We start from the raw sequence: 22,443 nt of genomic DNA, 5'->3' as shown, positions 1-22,443 counted from the left end.
CAGCATTGCTCTTTGACCTGTCTCTACCCACAGGTGAGCTACTTGGTATGGTACCCCCCCCCCTTTCCAGGGAGGCAGTGTTGAGGACTGCAACCCCATTGGGTCACCTTGGGCCAGTCATCCATGGTCTCTCAGCCTAACTTACTTGACAAGGGGGTTAAATGGGAAGGGGGAAAGCCATGTATGCTGCCATATGTCCTTGGAGGAAAGGTGGGATACAAACGTCATAATTACACCTCAGTGGCCTTATCTACTGAGTTCATTGTGGCCTTGAAGCTACCTGAAGGAAGGCAGAAAGAAAAGTGGGGAGGGGGAAGAGATTAAGGCTGCAAGCCTGACTCCACCTACCTGGGAGCAAGCACTTCTGATTAGTCATTGTTAGGACTGCAGCCTTAAATAGTAAAGTTTCCAGGACTAGATGATTAAAGTATATGAGAAGGAGTTATCTGAAAATTTTAGTATGAGTTGTTGGAGTTGAGACTGTGTTCAAGATTCTGCTCCTTCCTTGGGGTTTCTAAGTTAAATCTCGTGTGTGTGTATGTAAATGGGTGCAAACAGTTTAGGCACCATGCAATGAACAGGTGGCCATTTTACATCCTTACTTTGAGCTGCTTATAAACAGAGTACCACTTACTATGTTATTTATTTGTTCCTAGGGCCTTACATTTATTCCACACGAAACCCAAGGCAGTACACACGTGGTTCCCACACAGTCTTCCACCCGGGCAACGACCAGACCCAGCAAAGTTGTGTCCTCCTCATGTGCCCGGAGACCATACAGGAGAAAAAACGCGGTGGTGGACGAGATCTCCCCAATTTTATTTCTCACTATATCCACACGAGGTTAGGTTAGGCTGAGAGGAGGCGGCCCGGTGGAGAAAGCGGGAGGGGACCATCTACTGGGAAGCCTCAGGTACAAATATGTCCTGGCCTGCCTGGCACTGCCAGGGAGAAAAGTAGTTCTCGAGGCAAAGAGTCCTCCAACCCACCGAAGTCGCAAAGCCCGAGGAAAGGAGGTTTCCTCAGGTGAGCGGCCAAGGTGGGGGCGGAGGAAGAGAGAACAAAAGCGTGGGAGCTTTTGGAGTTGGAGAAGCGCAAGGCGAGAGATGCCGGTGGCGGGAGGGTGGGGGTGTTGTATTACCTGCGTTAAGCGCATGCTCCTCACAGGTGGTCGCTCTGTTGCTGCTCCATCAAACCAGCGGGACGGAAGGAGGGGCGGGGATGGGGGCCAGCAGCCGCGCAGCGCCTCGCCACCTCCGCGGCCCAGCCGAGGCTTTTCCTCGAGCCGCGTAGGGCAGACTTGGGCGGCCGCTCATGTGACTCCCCGGCCCAACCCGGTCCCGGCAGAGGCACCCGCCGGGGAGGAGGGAGGGAGGGGCATGCGGGAGTGGTGCGGAGCGGGGGGGGGAGGAGAGCACGTGCTCCGGGACACCTGGCGGGGGCGGGCGGAGGGGGCTCCTCTGGTGGCGGCGGCAGGTGGGCGGGAGGACGGAGCCCGGGCAGCGCGAGCCGGGGCAAGACCAATGTGGAAGGCAAGGAGCGCAGGAGAGCAACCTCGGCTCGGCTGCCGCTTCGCTCACTGCAAAAAGGGGCAGCCGAGGAAACGGCGGCTCGGCCGGGGCTCGCCAGCTTCGTGGAAGCGACTCCCTGAAGCAAAGAGCCAGGAGTTCCCCGTTGACCCAAATGGACGGTTCGGCGGGGGCGGGGGGCGCTGCGTTCAAAAGAAGGCGCGCGAAATGGAGCCGATGCTGTTCCCACTCCTCCCTCCCCCCCTTCCTTTAAGCACATGTCTGCAAAGGGCTTGGCCTGGGAGAAAGCTCCCCTTTGCTCTTCATGCTGTCGTGGTGAATCGCGCTACTGTCTCCGGCTGCTTTGTTTCGCGGTGACGCTTCTTCTCCGTGGCGGAGTTTGCGCTGAGAACAAAGAGGCTCGCGGGAGGGAGAGGGAGCAGCGGCACCCTCGAGAGCAAAGTCTGCAACTGCATCGCCGCGCTCCGAGGGCTTATCTTTTAATTTGTTTTAAAGGGGACAACTGGAAAGCGGCGGGGGGGGGGTGGAGGGAGAAAGCAACCGCGAAGCGATTTCATGGGCCATGAGACTGCTCAGCGAGGAAGAAGCAGGGGGGCGGGCTATTTACAACAACCCTCTTATTATTCTGTAGCTTTGGGTTCACGCAAACAACACGGATTGTCTACAGCGTGCTGCGCCGATGGTAGCAGAGCAGCACCTGCTGGTCGGAAGTGGGCACGGCCAGGAAGATGCCGGAAGGCAAGCAAGCAAGCAAGATGGTGACACTTGCACATTTCAAAGCTGTGTCGACTGTGTGTCTTTCCCTTCCGTTATTTTGAAAAGCGAAAAAAAGAGCGGTGTGCTCTGGACACAATAGTTGACATCCTATGGACGTCCAAGGTTGGCTTTTCTTAGTGCCCCCAGGGATGGGGGTGGGATGGGCTCCATGGTCATTTGCCCCCTGCTGCTTCAAACTCAAAGGGAGCCTCAAATCCAGACACTTGTTAATGTTATGGCGTTTGACAAGGGCATCCTGATCAAATTTGCAGATGACACCAAACTGGGAGGGGTGGCTAACACCCCAGAGGACAGGATCACACTTCAAAACGACCTTGACAAATTAGAGAACTGGGCCAAAACAAACAAGATGAACTTTAACAGGGAGAAATGTAAAGTATTGCACTTGGGCAAAAAATAATAATGAGAGGCACAAATACAAGATGGGTGACACCTGGCTTGAGAGCAGTACATGTGAAAAGGATCTAGGAGTCTTGGTTGACCACAAACTTGACATGAGCCAACAGTGTGACGCGGCAGCTAAAAAAGCCAATGCAATTCTGGGCTGCATCAATAGGAGTATAGCATCTAGATCAAGGGAAGTAATAGTGCCACTGTATTCTGCTCTGGTCAGACCTCACCTGGAGTACTGTGTCCAGTTCTGGGCACCACAGTTCAAGAAGGACACTGACAAACTGGAACGTGTCCAGAGGAGGGCAACCAAAATGGTCAAAGGCCTGGAAACGATGCCTTATGAGGAACGGCTAAGGGAGCTGGGCATGTTTAGCCTGGAGAAGAGGAGGTTAAGGGGTGATATGATAGCCATGTTCAAATATATAAAAGGATGTCATATAGAGGAGGGAGAAAGGTTGTTTTCTGCTGCTCCAGAGAAGCGGACACGGAGCAATGGATCCAAACTACAAGAAAGAAGATTCCACCTAAACATTAGGAAGAACTTCCTGACAGTAAGAGCTGTTCGACAGTGGAATTTGCTGCCAAGGAGTGTGGTGGAGTCTCCTTATTTGGAGGTCTTTAAGCAGAGGCTTGACAACCATATGTCAGGAGTGCTCTGATGGTGTTTCCTGCTTGGCAGTTTTGATGTGCATCGAACTGAATTGTGAAAGACTCAGACAGGAGCGGCCTGGGCTAGTTCACTGCCTGTGGTGAAATGGGAAAGTGATACCTCACCCTACAGCTGCCATCTCCAACACCCCACCAGAGAAGGAAGCAGAGGCAGTGTCTACTCCCAGGTTCCAGCAAGATCAAAGTGGAAGCTGCTTCTCCCGTGGGAGGGTGGGACTGCCACTTCTTCTCACATCTCTGGGTTGGGGGCGGGCGGTGAGGCGCCTGTGGTGGTGCCAGAGAGCATCTACAGCAGCACTGTGGGTGCCCCTCTGCCAGAGAAGTGAGAAGAGATGGCAGCACTGACTTTTGGGTTCTGTTGAGATGTCACTGGAAGCTCCTTCTCTGGTGGTGGCCTTGATGGCGTTGCTTCTCCAGCAATGCGGGGTGGGGGTGGGGCATCCACAGTGGTGCCAGAGAAGTGGTGGCAGCAGTGAGAGCTTCCCAGGAACCCCTGCCACTGCTGCTTCTTTGGTCACAGTGCCAATGAGAGTGCACTCAGAGTGGCAAAGCTAACAATATATATATTGTTGTTATTAACTGATAAAGGTTTTGTCTTAATATCAACTGACATTCCCCCTCAATTATTCATGCATTTGATAACTAAATTAATAATCACATTATGTCTCTATCTTTTCAGCAGGAAAATATAGACATGATTAACTTTCATGTAAAGTCCAAACGTTGTAGTTCTGAATGTCCTGGTTGTGTCCTATATTTTTTCACAATTTCAAACCTGCTTCCCTCCCTTAATTTCAAAATTTGGGACAAGCAGGTTTAGTGACTGGGAAGGAAATAAATCTTTTCACATAGGTCTGGAAGTGTAGGGAGGGTTTGTTAACAGTCCTGTGTGACAAGACTAACCAATTCAGGCTACAATTCTGTACACATCAGGGAACAATCCTTGTGGAATTCAGTGGGACTTGCTTCTGAGTTATTTATGGTTATTGTGGCATGAGCCCATGCTAGAAACTGTGACAGCAAGGATCCCTTAAGTATTAATAAAACTGCCATGTTTAAAGTTCCCACTACAGTCGTACCTCCGCTTACGTATCCCTCTGGATACGTAAACTTCAGGGTGCGAACGCAGCAAACCTGAAGTATTTTTCTGGGTTTCGCCATGTACGCATGCGCAGAAGCGGTCCTCCAGTTGCGAATTCCTTGGGATGAGGCCAGACCTCTGGAATGGATCCCGTTTGCAACCAGAGGTACCACTGTATTTCTTTGTAAAGAAGAGGATGGGGAGAAAACCAGAATAGGTGGAGACCACACAATTTTTCTCCCAGCAGAAAAGCAGCTTTGACAGCAGGGACCACTTTTGAACCAAAGTGACACTTTTCAAATGCAGAACAACTTGTTCAAGCTCCTGTGACCTCATTGGCTACATCCCTGTGAACTAGCAGTCATACTGGGTCACCGCAGGCTAAGGGGCCTTAAAAGCTGCAAGTGGCCTGGGCCTCTGAGAAGGCCTGAGCGCAACAGCTCCTAATCCCACTTGGATTGGGATCACTTGTCAAGTTATGAGGTATGTTATTAACTCTCTGCTATGCTCAGTTGCTTTTTGCATTTGCAATACAGGATTTGTATCTTGCTAAGCCTCAGCTTGTTTTGTATTGTGTTAGGGTACAAATTGTTTGTATCCTTATACTATTATTTAAAAGCAACACTTCATCCGTTTAACTGACTTTTGGACCGGCTTGGCATGCTACTTGGTTAATGGAAAAGGACGGACAAATTTGAGATATTTAACTGTGCTCTGTCAACCAGTTGATCGAACCAGTAACTGATCCTAAAAGCCACTGTTGCAGAATATCGATACATCCCCAGAGAGCCTTTCTGTGCCTCCCCCACCCCAGCAGAATCCTCTCTGCTTGTCTAGACCAGTGTTTCCCAACCGGTGTTCCGCGGCACAGTAGTGTGCCGCCGGACGTCGCCTGGTGTGCCGTGGGAGGGAGGCGGGCGAGTCGGGCTAATCCTCCGACGAGCTCCACCTCCAGACCCATTGCTCAAATCCTTTAACCCAGCAAGGCAGGAGGGCGGGGAGGGGGGGGGAGAAAGAGAAAAAAGAAAGGGTGGAAAAAAAGAAGGGGAAGAGAAAATATTTTTTTAAAAAAAGGAAAGAGAGGGAAAAAAGCGAGGGATGGAGGAAGGTCGTTCCTCGATAGAAAGGACTGAAGGGGTGGCAGCTGCGTGGCTGACAATGGGGGTGGCGGGGGGGGGGGAGAGACGGGAGAGGGACCGTCTCTCCTTTTCTCCAGGCGAGAATGCTGTGTGGCTTCTTCTTCGGAGCGGGGGGAGAACTGTGTGGCAAGACCCCAAACGTTTTTTCTGTGGAGAAAAACGATTGCTCCGACCGAGGGAAGAGAGTGAGTTGCGCGGAGCGCCTGCCTGACAATCGCCTCGGAAGGAATCGAGATTTGGGGTGGGTGGGTGGAGTGACGGGACGGCGGTGTCGCCTCCTCTCTCTTTCTCCCTCCTCCGCGGCCGCTAGCGACGGGCTTTTAACTTCTCCCAACTTTTGTGTGCGCGCGCGGCCCTCGAAGTCCCCCCTTCCCGGGGGACCCGACTAGGCCCTGCCCGCCGCTGGGTGAGAGCGCAGCCTAGGAGCCGCATTGCCGCTGCCGTGCGCCTGGCTGGGTGGGGGGAGGGGACCCTGGCGGCGGCGGCGGCCCCAGCGGCGCCTTGGTGCTCGTGCGGGACTCGCTCGGCTGGTGCCGGCCTCTCAGGGCGGAGGCCTAGTCGCGGGCTTCTGGGTGTTGGGGTTGCTACGCGCCTCAGTCCCCGGGGACCCAGCGTCGCAGCCTGACGCCGCCGAGTGTGTGGCTATGAATGGGAGGGACGGTGGTGGGGCGGCGGCGGGCCTCTCCCCCTTCCTTTCTGCGAGGGACTCTTCTTGTTGAATGTGGGGCTGGGAGAGAGGCGCGCATTTCTGCTCCCCCTCCCGCTTTGTACATGGAGAATGGCCTTGTCCTCCTCCCTCCCCCTTCCGCCGTGTAGCGCGGAGGGTGTGCGTCTAATCCCCTCTCCACCTGCTCCCTGAGCTGCTACCCTTGTGTAAGGGGAGGCTGCGAGTGTGTATCCGACGCAGGCAGCATGCTCTTATTTCTCCCACCTTAAATCAGCGCTAATTGCGCCTGGACGCAGTATTTACTTCCGAGTAGGCCCCCTTCTCTCCCCCCCCCCCCCGTAGCACCTGACGTTGCTATTCGTATCATCAGGTTTGTTTGTTGATAATTTAATTGTTTTAAAAGCATCATGCTAAAGAGCTCTCTCCCACCCCCAGACCCTTGGGCAAAACAGAAACACACACATACACAAACACAGAGATTGAGCCCTGCAGGTTTTATGAAATGAATGGATTCTGAATGCCTGTTTCAGTGGCTTGTCCGCCTTAGGCTGCTGGGCCAGACACCTGTTACACGGTGCAGTCCGTAAGCTGTGAGCGCTGCTACCTGCCGCCGAGACCACGTAACGACAGTCTTGAAAGACCTACATTGGCTCCCAGTACCTTTCCGAGCACAATTCAAAGTGTTGGTGCTTTAAAGCCCTAAGCGGTTTCGGTCCAGTATACCTGAAGTAGCGTCTCCGCCACCATCGTTCAGCCCAGACACTGAGATCCAGTGCCAAGGGCCTTCTGGCAATTCCCTCACTGTGAAAAGTGAGGTTACAGGGAACCAGGCAGAGGGCCTTCTCGGTAGTGGCGCCCGCCCTGTGGAATGCCCTCCCATCAGACATCAAAGAGATAAACCAGTGTTTCCCAACCGGTGCGAGACGTTGCCTGGTGTGCCGTGGGAGGGAGGCGGGCGAGTCGGGCAGCGAGAGGCGGCGGCGGCGAGGAGAGGCCGCCTAGCGCGGGGCTCTCGCCGTCTGCCTGCCTGGCTGCCTGCGTGGCGCTGACGTCACGGGGCTGTAACGTGCCCCACATAGGCACACGCGGGGCGGCGAGCGAGCTCCCTCCCACATCCCATCGCCGCTCGCTTCGGCCGGCCTACTGGGCTGTCGCAGGCGGAAGGCCTGCGCATGCGTGAGGTTTTTGCGCCTTCGGGATTCCCTTCACGCCTTCCTCCTCCCGGGTCCTTGAGAGCGCGGGAAGCGGCAGCGCGAGACCGGCGTTGAGCCTGGTAGGTATTGCGCTTGCCAAGGCAGTCATTTGGGAAATGAAAACTTGCAAAGCAAGCAACCAGTTCAATCTGAAGTACGTGTATGCTAAATATCCTGTATCTGAAACCTGTTCTGCCCCCTCCCCCACACTTGGTGCCATTTTCATCTACACATGCAGCAGAGTAAGTTGACCCAGAATAGTACCAATTCAGATGGCAGATGGGAGAATGACAGTGCTGAATGCTTTCCCATGTAGAACAGTCCCTGCAAATAAAAACCTAGCATATTTGGAAGAGGGATGCTAGCCTAACCATTACCTTCTATGCTGTTACTATTTTTTTATTTTTTTTTACATAAGTAAAAAGTGACCTTTCCCCATCTGGCATGGTGGTGTGCCTCGAGACTTTTTTTCATGAAACAAGTGTGCCTTTGCCCAAAAAAGGTTGGGAAACACTGGTCTAGACCTGCTGGTAACCTCTGCCCTGGAACCAAGTTCCTCCCTAGATGCAGAAAAGGCCACTGGAGATTAATTGGAGTGTTGTTTTCCCTCTCTAACGAAGCCATTAACCAGTTAGTTATACTGATTAATCAAGACATGCTTTCAGTTTGAGGCAAAAATAATGTGCAGAAATTTGTTGGGGGGGGTTAAATGCTCAGTGAAGACATAAAAGTTACCGTTTCCACAGCAACTGTCCATCAGCGCTGATAAGATTTTTACATCGTAGTAAAATTTTCAGCTTCTAATGTTCAGCATGTTAACTTCACAAGGGAACAAATGATGCTACATTTTTATCAGAACAAGGAGGGCCAGCGAAGATGTTGTATCTAGTCTCATGCACATGAATGTGTGTTTATATTAGGGCATTTCCCCAGTACTCATAATTCCACTTCAATGGGGAGGAGATGAGAGGAAAAGCAAACTGTGTGTGACAGATGTTAATGTTGCTTAATGCACTAATGGGAGAGGCACTAAGACACTGATAATGAGAGCAGCATAAAACCCCATCGGGAATTCAATTAAATGCCTTGGGGATCAAACCGGATTTTGCATTCTGCACATCAGCAGCTATATGGGTTAGGACAGAAGTTACAAGTACTAATGAATCCTCTTTCCTTAAAATACAAGATGAGCACTCGCTTAGGTTACTAGAATCATTCTGTTAAAACTGGAAAAAAATAAAAACCCTGTACAGATGAAGGAAAGGTTGGTATGTCCAGGCTGTGAGAGGATCCCTATTATATCTATAATCTTTGCACAAAAGGAAGGAAGTGAGATGTGGCTTTTTCTGTTTGAATGCTGCAGCAATAGGAGAAACTGAATGGTGGACTTGTCTATTTCAAGGCAACTCTTGATACTAGAGCCTTCTCACATCATTTGTGAATATGAGGTGTTAATACTTAGGTCAGTGATTTACCTTGATCAATAATTCAAAATTATTATTAATAGCTTCATTTTTATATGCTTTATATTTTTAAGTAAAAAAATCTCATTGGTTTATAACACATTAAAACATCAAATAAAAAGATCCAGAATAAAACATTACTAAAGAAAATGAAATACAAAGTATATGTTGAAAGCAACATAATTAACAGGAAACTGACATATGATCTTAAAGATTTCAAAACATTACAAAAGATGTAAACGACAGGATGCACATTTATTGCATGATGATGAGGAACCGTTAGTGAGCACTGTTTGGGTTTGATCAACCAGCTACAAATCCACCTAACTAACCTCATCCGGCCCACATTTTACCAGTTTCTCCACATAAATATGGGGAACTTTGTAAAGAAAAGAAAAAAAACCTGATTGAAATCAAGATACACTACTCCCACAGTATTCCCCTGATCCACCAAGCTTGAATCAAAAAAAGAAACGAGATTCATCTGGCATGACTTGCTTTTGAGAAACCCATTCTGGGCCTTAGTAATCACAGCATCCTTTTCTAAGTGCTCACAGATCAACTTTAATTATCTGTTCCATGACCTTTATTGGTATTGACATCAAGTTGACTTGTTAGTAGTTATCTGGGTCTTCTTTCCCCCCTTTTTGAAGATGGAGACAACATTTGCCAAGCTCCAGTCTGCAGGGACCTCACCTGTTCTTCAATAATTCTCAAGGATTATAGACAGAGGCTCTGCGATTGCATCTGCAAACTTCTTTAGTACCCTTGGTTGCAGCTCATCAGACCCTGGAGATTTGAATTCATTTAAAGTAGTTAGGTGTTCCCTTACCACCTTTTTTCCTATCTTTGGCTGCTGCTCCCTCCTTCCATCATATATTCTGTGATCACCAGGTTAGGCACTTCTTTCCTTTTGGGTGAAGACAAGCAAAGGAAGTGTTAAGCAGTTCTGCCTGTCGCCCAATAGCATTTCTCTGCCTTCTCCATGCAGAGGGCTTACTATTTGCTTGTTCTTCCTCTTGCTTCTAGCATAGCCAAATAAACATTATTATTATTATTATTATAAATTTTTTTTATTGGTTTTACAACATTTTTTAAACAGTACAAACATATAAAAAGACAAACAAACATGTATAATTTCATAACCTTTTTTTCATAACCCTCATTTCTCGGACTCCCCCATACCTCCCCTTTCTGCATCCCAATTTCCAAAGTTGTTTCAGCAGCTTCTAAATAATTTTATCAATTATGTGTCCTCTTAGTCTTTTCTTCGGCTTAATCTTATGTCACTGTAATCCCTTTTTCTTTCTCAACACCTCGACATTTTAACATTCATCAATTTTGTAATAGTTCTTAAGATAAACTTTAAATTTCTTCCAATCCTCTTCCACCGTCTCTTTCCTCTGATCACGGATTCTGCCAGTCATCTCAGCCAGTGTCATGTAGTCCATCACTTTCATCTGCCATTCTTCCAGGGTGGGTAGATCTTGTGTCTTCCAATACTTTGCAATAAGTATTCTTGCTGCTGTCGTAGCATACATAAAGAAAGTTCTATTATTATTATTTTTAACCTCTCTTGCAAGCCTGAGCTCATTCTGAGCGTTAGTCCTCCTGAACTGCAACAGTTAGCTAATGACTATAGTGTATTTAGGATATAAGGTTTTATTTTCACACAGACACACTCATATGTATATAAAACTCAATCATAGGATGCATGGGCTTACAGCATCAACCTCTTTGAAGCTCAATCAGAGCAAATGGCAATCTGAAGAAAAACCAAATTGTCATTTGCTCCAATTGAGCTTTAAAGGGCAGGTTTTCGTGGGAAAAACTCAGACATGGAGTTTGAAAGCATGGACCTGTAACTGGAAGGCGCAAGGCAAAAGGCAAGTACGGATAACCCCTAGTTAAACTATGGAATTCACTTCCACCAGATGTGATGGCCACCAGCTTAGACAGCTTTAAAAGAGGATTAGACAAATTCATGGAGAACAAGGTTCTCAATTCCTAGTGAAGATAGCTGTATATTCCACAATCAGAAGAACCATGCCTCTGAATACCAGTTGCTGGAAAGCAATAGGAGTAAAGAGCAATTGAACTGGTGTCCTGCTTGTGGTCTTCCCAAAGGCACCTGGTTAGCCACTGTGAGGAACAAGATGTTGGACTAAATAAGTCTTTGTTCTGATCCAGCAGCCCTCTTTTTATGTTAATATATTCATTTTAACATGGGATGAAGTCCAGGTATTCCTGCTGTTGCTTTTGTACCAGAGAACTCACAGAAAAACCTTTGAGATAAATGTGAGATTGAAGTCAATTCTTCTCAGTAAAATATATTCCTCAGGCGAGCACAAAGTCCTTACAGCATATTGCAAGGGTAGTACATTTTTCTTATCTCTGTTTAGGTCAAAGATCCAGTTTCTAATACTTCACCTATTACTACTGGCTTTTTATACTGGTGAATAATATTGTACATTTAGTATATAATAAATAGAAGGTATACAAATGTAAATGAGGAACTGCTGCAAAATCTTACAAGGAAATGGATAAACAGTTCTAACTTTGGATTGCAACCAGGGGAAGTTTCTTTGGTGGTGTGGCTAACCTTCAGCCCCCCCCCCCGCATCATAGAAACCAGTTCCTAGGGGCCAAAGTCCCCCCTAAAATATTTGAGGGGCAAAGTTGATAGGCATTGCCATTCAAATGGTGTGTATGTGCCACGTATTGTGATCGATTATGGGGGTGGGGCTTACCTGGTTTCCCCAATATTTTTTTCAAGTTGGCACCTCCACCCCCAATCCATCTATCCATTGTTTTCTTTTGTGCAGATGCTCTATTCTCTGAGCCAGTTAACATTTTAACATTTTCCTGCCCAGCTTGTTCTTGCAGCAACAAAAGTGCTAGGTCATAAATTCCTTTGAGTTAGCAATGAACCATTGCCACTTGGGAACAGAGAGAAGACTAGCCTGGTTCCTTCGGCTGTATTTGCTTGCACCTCATAGGAGTATTCCCCAAATAGTGCTGTGACCTCAAATCCAGATCTCAGATCTTCCTTTAGATATATATTTATTGTGATAAAAATCAAACCCTTTGTAATTTCCTTTGTGCTCATAGGGATTCAAAGAGCTAAGGATTCCTGTGAGACAGGGATGAAGGATATGTTGATGGGCCCGTAGGAGTTGTGAGTGCCATAGGATCTTTTCACTCATTTGAATTATATTTATTGATGTTTGCTTTTTATTTTTTTGAAGATTTGGAAAGTAGAAGTGCCCAGAAGGCAAAAGTTCCCTTTCTTCTTTAATCTTTCATGAGTCTGGAAATTAAATATTAATTTAAAGTTTATTTTGCTAAAGGCCCTTATTTGACAACTTCCAAACTTTAAATCAGTTCCCCTCAACTGTGTTAGTAGTTTATCACATTCTAGCTTTTGTAGCATAGTTCTTTGAGTCTTGATTCACAGGTAACCATGATATGTAATCTGTTTGTTTGAATGTCTGGCCCTAGCCCAGCAGCCCATGGGTTGTTCTCTGGCAGCAAACCATGTTTTGAAGCCTTGGTTTGCTGTTGGCTAATGATCAAAGGCTTGTGTGAACTTTTGTCTGAACCCAACAGCCTTGCGTATCATTGGTTTGTTTGGCCATCCCACTCCAGACGCTTGCCAAGCTTCAAAGCCAGCTAGAAATTAAACCAAGCTTTGGTGGAACAAGCAGAAGACAGAATCTGGATTCAAGATGACCTTAGCAGATTGGAGAACTGGGCCCATACTAACAACATGAATTTCATTAGGGACAAATGTAAGGTTCTACATTTAGGCAGGAAGAACCAGCTGTAAAAATATAAGATGGGGGAGGACACCTGGCTTGCTAGTAGTACATGTGAAAAGGATCTAGGGGTCTTAGTGGACCACAAGCTTAACATGAGTCAACAGTGCAATGCAGCAACGAAAAAAGCTAATGCTATTATAGGCTGCATCAACAGAGGTATATTACTTCAAGAGAAGTAATAGTTCCACTCTATTCTGCCTTGGTTAGACCATACCTACAGTACTGTGTCCACTTCTGGGCACTACAATTTAAAAAGGATATCGCCAAGCTGGTATATGTGCAGAGGAGGGGAACCAATATGATAAAGGGTCTGGAAACTAAGACTTATGAGGAATGGTTGAGGGATCTGGGTATGTTTAGCCTGGATAAGAGGAGACTGAGAGGCGATATGATAGCCATCTTCAAATATCTAAAGGGCCCTCATATGAAAGATGGAGCAAGCTTGATTCTCCTATTCTGGAGAAAACAATTGTTTAGAATGCTGGACTCGTTTAAACAGAAGCACATCTTCATGGGTGCCTGGCCTGTTGCAAATTCTCTGCAGTTGCCACTTCCTCGCTTGTAAGGTGTGCAGCTTAAGGGGTGGAATGCCACTTCCTCACTTCATGTATGTGGCCTGGGGGTGGGCTGACTTGCATGCTGTTGCAGCAGTTGCCTTGCTTCTGTTGAGGCACAGAGTAGTGGATGGTTCATCACCTTGCTTCCTTGTTCAAGGAGTGCAGGGTGATAGATGGCTGTCAGGGGCTGGGCAGAGGAGGAGGAATGGTGGAGGCAGCCTTCCCATCCTGACCCTTCCAGGGAGGAGGAAAAGGAAGACAGTATAGATTTACAACAGGGGTTTATGGGAGGTCACAGCTCAGAGACAGATGAGGGTGAAAGTTGGGAAATAATGGGAGATGAGGAGCAGGCAGAGCCAGAGCAGCTGGCTGACACATTACCACTAGAAAGCATTCCAGATCCACCACCCTCCAGAACCCGGTGAGCCTTAAAAGTAGGACAGCAAAGAGCTCAAAGACAGGGGGGCACTTAGCGGCACCCATAGAGGAGGTGATGATGTTGATAAATGAGGAAGTGGGACAGCAAGGGGGTGGATATTCATTCAGGAGAATGCCATTACCCAAGAGGCTGGGTTCTATAGCCACTCTCTGTAAAGTCTGAAATAAAGAAGGACTGTAATAATTTTTTGTCTTTATACTTTCCTGGGAGCCAGTGACAGTATCCTGACAATGACATGCACAATGCAGCAGCAGCCACCGACATACCTGAAGCCCTGCAACTATTGGAGAACCTCGGACTTAACCCTCCACCAGAATGGCAACCATCAGATCCACCGAACAACAACCAAGATGAAAATACAGCGAATGACTGGACGACAGTCAACAAGGGAAAGAAGAAACAACAGAAACAACATGGCAGTGCAAACCAAGATAGTCAAGTACCTCTCACAGAACAGCCCTGCCAAACACACAACACAAGATTATGAACCAACTTCAGCTAAAGCCACACCCCACAGATTGACAACCCTACAACATCAACAAATGCCAAACGAAGCACACAGAAACTACCTCAAAGCAATGGACTGGTGAACCCCACTTTTTTATTTCCTCTCCTCCCCCTTGGTATCCACAGAGACCCCTCCCACACCAACACCAACCCAGATGACACTCACCATTGCCACCCCATGCCTCCATAGGCCAACCCAGATGACACTCCTCCAATCTCTCCAACTCCACCCACCCCAACAACCCATCACCCCAACCACACGCACCCCTCGTTCCAATGACTATACACAAAAAATAAGCACACAAACAAAAATAGAGCCCACCTCCGCCCCCAACCTCTCCGTCCCCTTCCTCACACATGAAAAAAGCAAAATACGCAGGTAAAAGAAGGAAAACAGAAAAAGGTGAACTCATACTAACTAAAACAACACCCCAACCCCAATTAAATAACCAGCAAACAGGCTAAAAACCGACAAATAACTAACATAATGATGGCACCCGAGCGTGCCCATACTCACATCCCTACCCTAATACCCCAGCAAATCAATAATGTTAACAATACTGACATTTACAGATAGGTAGCCGTGTTGGTCTGCCATAGTCAAAATAAAAAAGTTCCTTCCAGTAGCACCTTAAAGACCAACTAAGTTAGTTCTTGGTATGAGCTTTCGTGTGCATGCACACTTCTTCAGATAGGTATCTGTCTTGGTATCTGAAGAAGTGTGCATGCACACGAAAGCTCATACCAAGAACTAACTTAGTTGGTCTTTAAGGTGCTACTGGAAGGAACTTTTTTATTTTGAATACTGACATTGTTTATAAACTTTATACCCAACACAAGTACCCCAAAGGCGCTTGGCACTGTCTCACTGATCCACCCCTATCACAAGCGAAAGGGAGGATGGCCTGTTCTCAAACAAGGCCATCCATGTCAGCTGAGACACAGGACCAGGACCAACTGGCTGGGAGCCAAATGGTCCAAGCTACCCCAAACAAACACCTATATAACTACCTATAGGCTACTCTCTATAACCTACCCCCAATCTTCAGTCCATCCCTAACTTTAACCCCCTACCCCCACCCACCACACTAAATGTCAGCACAACACACAGGTTCGATAGACAATATAAGATGAGAAACCCAGAACAACCCAGACGGGTTGGCAGGGAATCACCCTATAATAAAGACTTACAAAATGGCTAGCCTAAAAGCAATTACACTAAATGCGAGGGGATTGATAAACCAAGACTACAAGATATTCACATCAGTCCTTGCTAACTGCCTAAAAATCTTCCTACACAAACTAATCACCCCAGACCAGGCAGGCTTTGTCCCTGGTCACAACATAACAGACCCCATTAGGAAACTACTGAATCTGGGAGAACACAGCAAAACGACCAAGCTCCCTCTGATGATCATGTCCCTAGCCTCTGATTGCTTAGAATGGAAAGGAGTATTACCTAACATGAAATTTGGCCCCAAATTCCTACACATCCTCAAACAAATTTACTCCCAAGCCTTGACAAAATTCAGAATTAACAATATGGCCTCCAGTACCATAGCAACCCAAAGAGGCACAAAATAAGGATGCCCACTGTCTCCCTTCCTATTAATCTTGGCCCTGGAACCCCTAGCAGTCCGACTCCAAGCAGCCCCAGATATCAAGGGTGTGGAAATAAAAGGTAAAACCTACAAACGAGGGCTCTTCACAGATGACATGATGGTCACAACACCAGACCCCATAAGCACAGCAACCACCCTAACTAAAGAACTCAACACATTTGCAATGGCGTCAGGCCTACAAGTAAACTTCTGAGGCTATGTGCTTCAACATCCCCCACCTCCCGCATACCCAAAAGGAATTCACCAACATCACTGCTGTACCAAATTCAGGTACCTAGTGGTTCAGATAACCAGAAACTTCAACAAACTGTACTTCCACAATTACAAGCCCCTGTGGCGACAAATAACAGAGACTTGAGGAAATGTAACAACACCAACTTCACCCTCTCAGACAAAATAGCCATGATCAAAATGATCACCCTTCCAAAACTAACCTATTTATTCTAAACCCTCCCAATCTGGATTCCCTCAACCCAACTCCAGAAGTGGCAGATGGTATCAAATTGTATGGGAAATGCCCTTACTAGAAAAGCTAACCAATAAACTGAAACTGACACAGGGACAAATAAAAGAGGGCATCTTCAACCCAGTATGTCTCCCTTTTATCACATACCTGAAGGAGCATCTCCACCCCCATCGTTCAGCCCAGACACTGAGATCCAGCGCCGAGGGCCTTCTGGCAGTTCCCTCATTGCGAGAAGTGAGGTTACAGGGAACCAGGCAGAGGGCCTTCTCGGTAGTGGTGCCTGCCCTGTGGAAAGCCCTCCCTTCAGATGTAAAGGAAATAAGCAGCTATCTTATCTTTAAAAGACATCTGAAGGCAGCCCTGTTTGGGGAAGTTTTTAATATTTAATGCTGTATTGTTTTTAACACTCGACTGCAAGCTGCCCAGAATGGCTGGGGAAACTCAGCCAGATGGGCGGGGTATAAATTATTATTAATATTAATATTACACATTTCAACAAGAAAACAAGAACCCACTGACAGCATACAAACCAATATGGCTTACCTGATCCAACAAACCCTCCCCCCCTCACAAATGCAAACAAACCCCACTGCAGTCAACCAGAGACAACCAACCACACCCTGCCCCCCCAATACCTCCCATTACCAAGGAAATGTAACAGATAGAAAGAGAACCTACCCAGTTGACGCTGACACAAAATCACACACGTACTCTATACAAAAGAATATAAACTCACCACCTCACCTCTCGTCTCCCCCCTCTTCTTCCCCAACCTTATCCTATACTCAACACTAATGCCTCACAACAAATGTCACTGGTTTGTAAGAAAGACTGTACAACCTGAAAAAAGAGACAAGGCATGTGCTTTTGTAAACCAATAAAATATTTAATAAAAATATTTTTTTTAAAAAATAGTTATTGTGGAGCTGGAAAATGCCATCCAAAAAGAGTCAACCAAAATGATCAAGGGGCTGGAACAACTCCCTTATGAGGACAGGTTATACAGCATTTGGTACTTTAGAGAAAAGGCAAGTAAGGGGTGGGGGGACGCAATAAGAGATGTGTAAAATTTGGTGTGCAGAAAGTGGGTAGATGATCATTATTCTCCCTCTCTCGTAATACTACAACCTGTGGTCATCCCATGAAGCTGAATGTTGAGAGATTCAGGGCAGACGAAAGAAAATACTTCACACAGTGCATAGTTAAACTATGGCATTCGCTCCCCCAGGATGTAGTAATGGCCACCATCTTGGATAGCTTTACAAGGTGATTAGAAAAATTCATGGAGGGTATCAATGGCTACTAGTATTCATTCCTGCTGGGGATCACAAAAGGGGAAGGTGCTGTTGCACAGGCATCTGATTGGCCACTATGAAAATAGAATACTGGATTAGATGAGACTTTGGTCTTAGCCAGTAGGCCTGTTCTTATAGTTATTTCTGGCTGGATGCCTGACATTCCTAGACATTCCATGCGCTTTGGTGCCTCAGAACAAAACAATCTTTAAATGTTCTTAACCTAGGGTTGAAGCGTGTTCATCGATCAAAGCCTGCTCCACCAGAATTAGTTAGATGTTCCCTATTGACATCAATAGATGCCCACTAAATATCCTGCACTACACACATAAGTACTGCAAATATAATTGAAAGTTGACCATGCCATATATATTATCCATATGCACTCACGTCCCAACTGGTGTTCTAGTTCCCTAATACATATGTCCTATTTGTTTTCACATTGAGATACTTTTACCAGCAGATGGTAGTATTGTAGTGTTGAAACCTAGAATGCAATGTGCAGGAATTATTTTTAGCGCTCTCTTTTTGGAACTTTCCAGTAATGTTGCTCCAAGATTTTCTCAGAATGTTTGTAATAGAGTTCTTTCTAAGTGTGTTTATATGGTGAATCAACACGTCTTTCATTCACGACCTTGCAATTGGATTGTTCACCGATCATCTATGATGTCAGCAGCAATATACCAGCAGACATTTAACCTGGAGGTAATTTGCAGAGTTTAGAAGCCTGATGCATTAAACATACATGTGGTACAAACAATATGACTGCAAGTAATTCCTAGAAAATAGTTTTTGAGGCATGAACTGTAGTTAAACATAATAGATACTGGACTAAAAACTAGAATCATGAAAATATGACCAGACAATCCTTTCATTATGTCTGACAAATGCAAAAGCTTTCATACTTTCCTCCCACCAACAGGCAGAGAAATAACATGTATTTCTGAACCAATTAGAGAACTAGTCTGTAAAAGCTACCCAACTTGAGTATACACACATACTGCTGTCACAATTCACTCCCTTAAAAGGTTAATCAAAGCTACTGAGCTATTAATTATATTTTCAAAGAGAATGAGCATGAAACCTCACCATGTAGAGCTGGAAGTAATTTGTCAGATTCTGACTACTAGATTGTGCTTTGCTAACAAGTCTAGGAAGTTTGTAGACACCAATAGAAAGCGCCTCTGCTATACTTTTAGGTTCAAAATCAGCTGGAGTGATCATAGCATTTATGTGTCTATAATTTCAAAGAACTCCACTTTGAAATGGGAACAGTATGACTTTATGAAAGGTTAATTGGGGCTGCGGGAAACAACAGCCTTCACACAGCTCATTTTAAAATGTGATCTGGCTAATTGGCTGCTTTTCTTTCACTGAAATGAGACCTATTTATGAGTGTGAAAGAACAGACTAGCTACCCACGAGACACTGGAAGCCATTTCTCAAACTGGCTCCCACAGCAGCAAGGCTCTGCTGCCTTACCTCCTATGCTAAAGGTAAAGGGACCGCTGACTGTTAAGTCCAGTCACGGACGACTCTGGGGTTGAGGCACTCATCTCGCTTTACTGGCCGAGGGAGCTAACGTTTGTCCGGGTCATGTGGCTAGCATGACAAAGCTGCTTCTGGTGAACTAGAGCAGCGCACGGAAACGCCGTTTACCTTCCCACCAAAGCGGTACCTATTTACTTGCACTTTGACGTGCTTTTGAACTGCTAAGTTGGCAGGAGCAGGGACGGAACAATGGGAGCTCACCCCGTCACGGGGATTCAAACTGCCGACCTTCTGATTGGCAAGCCCTAGGCTCTGTGGTTTAGACCACAGTACCACCCGTGTCCCGGCATGTGCCTTCCAGACTAAGCTCTGTTTCTCAAGGGTGCCATCTAGGCTTCAGTAGCAAGCTGGCAAGGATCAGTCTGGCTCCACCAACCAGCCTCACAATGTGATTTTCAGTCACAGCAGGACCTTGTCCTCCTCTCTCATGCTAAGCCTACCTGTCTTGAACAATGTTGTCCACTAAACCTGGATTGTGCCACTGGTCCCATTAGACTGACTGTTACTTTCCACCCCCTGAAACCTGATTACTTGGGGCCTGAGACCTCTTGAATCAGGAGTGTACCAGCACATACACACCCACCCTCCGTAAGGGTTTCTGCACACAGGCTATTATGCTGGTGCTGTTACATTATTGATATGTCTTGGAGTCAAGAAACTTGATCTCCCAAAGGCCTTTGATGGTATCTTCCTGGACCAACTTAGTGGGATGGATAATGGAGGCACTGTATTTTGGTGGTTCCACTCATAACTTCAGGGTTGTGTCCAGACAGTAGCACTGGATGAGTGTTCCTTGGCCCCCTGGCACTTCTGCTATGGGGTTCCACAGAGTGCTATTCTCCCTCAGTGCTATTTAATACTTTCAAAGCCATTGGGCGCAGTCATTAGGAATTTTGGAGCAAGGTGTCATCAGTACACTGATGATACACAGCTCTACTTCTCCATAACATCGGAATCAGAGGCATTTCAGTTCTTTTGCCATCAGTTCTAAAAGATCCAGGTAGATATCAGCCTGGATATATAGCAGATAATTCCTTCCTATAGCAAAATCAGTCTGAGTGCCAACAGGAATGTAAGTGGAAAGCACAGAGGATTTTATATATATATATATATATATATATATATATATATATATATATATATATAATCTTTCATATTTAATTTTCATAAGGTCAAGTGTATCGTCACTCTGTAGCAAGATTGTGCCTTGCCACACACACACACACACACACACACACACACACACACACACACCCAGCCCATATTCAGGTGAACCTCATAGTACACAGAAATACAAAACATTTTCTTTTTCTTCAAATAAAAGGCACTGTGGAATGAAGTCCATTGTGGAACAGACAAACAAACATGTTCAGTGGATTCCAGGAGCTATAGAGCATTGAGTGACAGAAAAGAAAACCAACGGCAAGGGAATGAATTTGTCTGTTTGCAAGGCACAATCTTGCTACAGAGTGATGATACACTTGACCTTATGAAAATTAAATATGAAAGAGATGTTTTAAAAATACTCTTCTCTCAAGGAGGAAATTCCTCTCAGAATGGATTTCCAGATTTCTCAGAATGTGCAGGATCAATTCACGTGGAAAAACCAGCAATGTCTTCCTGGGAACCTTGAAATGCAATCTGGCAGTGGTTGTTCCACATGTCATCTGCAGCAGCATGCTGAGCAACTCTGCTTATTTTCACTACTCCACTGCAAGCCACACACCAATGAAAACATGGACTTCAAGATGGGAGGGATTCAACTAGCAAGCCTCACCATCAGAAGCCTGCACAAGAGCTTTTGCTAGTGCAGTGAGGCCTATCTTGTCTCATGGCTCCAAACAGTTAACTTGGGGGGGGGGGGATCAGGAACAGTGCATAGTGAGAGGAGTAGACAGATAATATCATCAGTCTAGCAGAAATGCTTGTGCTGATGGAGTGATCTGCCTAGTGCTATACTGAATTTCTTCCCCTACATCTGAAACTTGTGCTTTGAAACTGGACTATGACCCTGCCCTTTAATAAAATGAGAAAACCTTGCTATATATGCACTCTTGAAAATACACCATTATAGCCCAGTGTTGCTTGATCTGGGTAGTAATGACTCCAGTCTATGGTCTCAGGAATGGGTGTTCTCCCGCTTTGCCACTAAAATCTTTTAAGTGGAAAGTCTAGGAATTCAGTTTAAGGAAAGTCTAAGCTCCCTCTCAGCCAGGAGAGTTTGAAACCACAACCCCATAGACAACAAGCAAACAAGCGTGCCACAATTAGTCCAGTGAGTCATAGGTGGAATAGCCTCCACATTGTGGCATTTCAAGCAGCCAGCACATGGCTGCTTATTCTTTGAACTGGGCCTGGGATGACATTCTCATTCAACTCTAAAGAAAGCATGTGAAGAATCATGGCCTTTGGCCTTGACTCTCAAAGCAGCAGCATGGTGCAAGTCTCATGGGCTGCCAGCAGAGTGCTTGTGGGGAAATAATAGACCTTGTACTGCCTGGAATTAGGGAAGGCAGTTTATGATTTTATGGGTGACTATACTATATCCCCATCTAGATCAAAACACGTGACTCACTCTCATTCAGAAGTGACAGGGTGGGATGCTCTCTGCTGAGTAGTTTGCTGCCAAGGGCTCCTTAAGGTGTGATCTTCTGGGCTTATTACCAACTAGTTCTACGTGGAGCACCATACTGGATGTCTTGAAAATAAGGATTTCAGGCTGTAAAATAAAATAAAAATAAAATAAATCAGGTTATGGTTGGGAATGGATTAATAATAAAATTGTGAGTCCCTCCCCTTAAAAATGGGTAAAGGACCCCTGACAGTTAAGCCCAGTCGCAAACGACTCTGGGGTTTTGGCGCTCATCTCGCGTTACCCACCCCTTATGCATCTCAAATACACCCCACAATTATTGTTCTTTTTTCGGTGGCTTGTAACTATTTCAGGTATGACATTTGTTGTGGCCATGTTCGATTCACTCCCAAGCTTTATGAAATTGTACTTGAAAGGGGTGACATCACATGATTAGTGGGGTGAGAGTATTTTTTTTAGTGGGGTGTGTGATTCTCATCTACTCTTGAATTAAAGGAAGCGCGAAATTCCGGGAAGAGGACGTGCCTTATCTTTCAGCAGCAATGACTCCACTTTCTGCAGAGCGTTATAAAATTGCTGTCGTCCAACTATTATTTCCCAATGCAGCGCCAGGAACAAACGTGGGGTGTAAATCACAGGCTTTTTCAAAACTTCGGCGGAAGGAAACCATCAGCCTAATAA

General features: G+C 46.1%; 1 protein-coding gene and 2 long non-coding RNA genes across 3 annotated transcripts in view; 1 reads left to right on the top strand and 2 right to left on the bottom strand.

Annotated features, from left to right (window-relative positions):
• MAPKAPK3 (MAPK activated protein kinase 3) overlaps positions 1–1,350 on the bottom strand; it is a 75,451-nt gene extending 74,101 nt beyond the window's left edge. Inside the window, exon 1 of the mRNA XM_083488753.1 lies at positions 1,142–1,350. The gene's annotated coding sequence lies outside the window, so the exon portion shown is untranslated. The remainder of the gene's footprint in view (positions 1–1,141) is intronic.
• Positions 1,351–1,471: 121 nt separating this feature from the next.
• On the top strand, positions 1,472–14,797 carry LOC310700031. Its single transcript, XR_014522375.1, has 3 exons — positions 1,472–2,408; positions 4,048–4,932; positions 13,943–14,797. It is a non-coding gene; the product is annotated as an uncharacterized lncRNA (long non-coding RNA).
• A 245-nt stretch (positions 14,798–15,042) lies between these two features.
• Positions 15,043–22,404, bottom strand: LOC310700034. The gene is made up of 3 exons (XR_014522379.1): positions 22,288–22,404; positions 21,745–21,888; positions 15,043–18,317 (listed from the first exon to the last, which is right to left on the bottom strand). It is a non-coding gene; the product is annotated as an uncharacterized lncRNA (long non-coding RNA).
• Between the last annotated feature and the right edge of the window lie 39 nt (positions 22,405–22,443).

Source organism: Podarcis liolepis (assembly GCF_965112155.1).
Source record: "Podarcis liolepis genome assembly, chromosome: 2".
Classification (NCBI taxonomy): Eukaryota; Metazoa; Chordata; class Lepidosauria; order Squamata; family Lacertidae; genus Podarcis; species Podarcis liolepis.
This window is presented reverse-complemented; position numbering and strand designations above follow the sequence as displayed.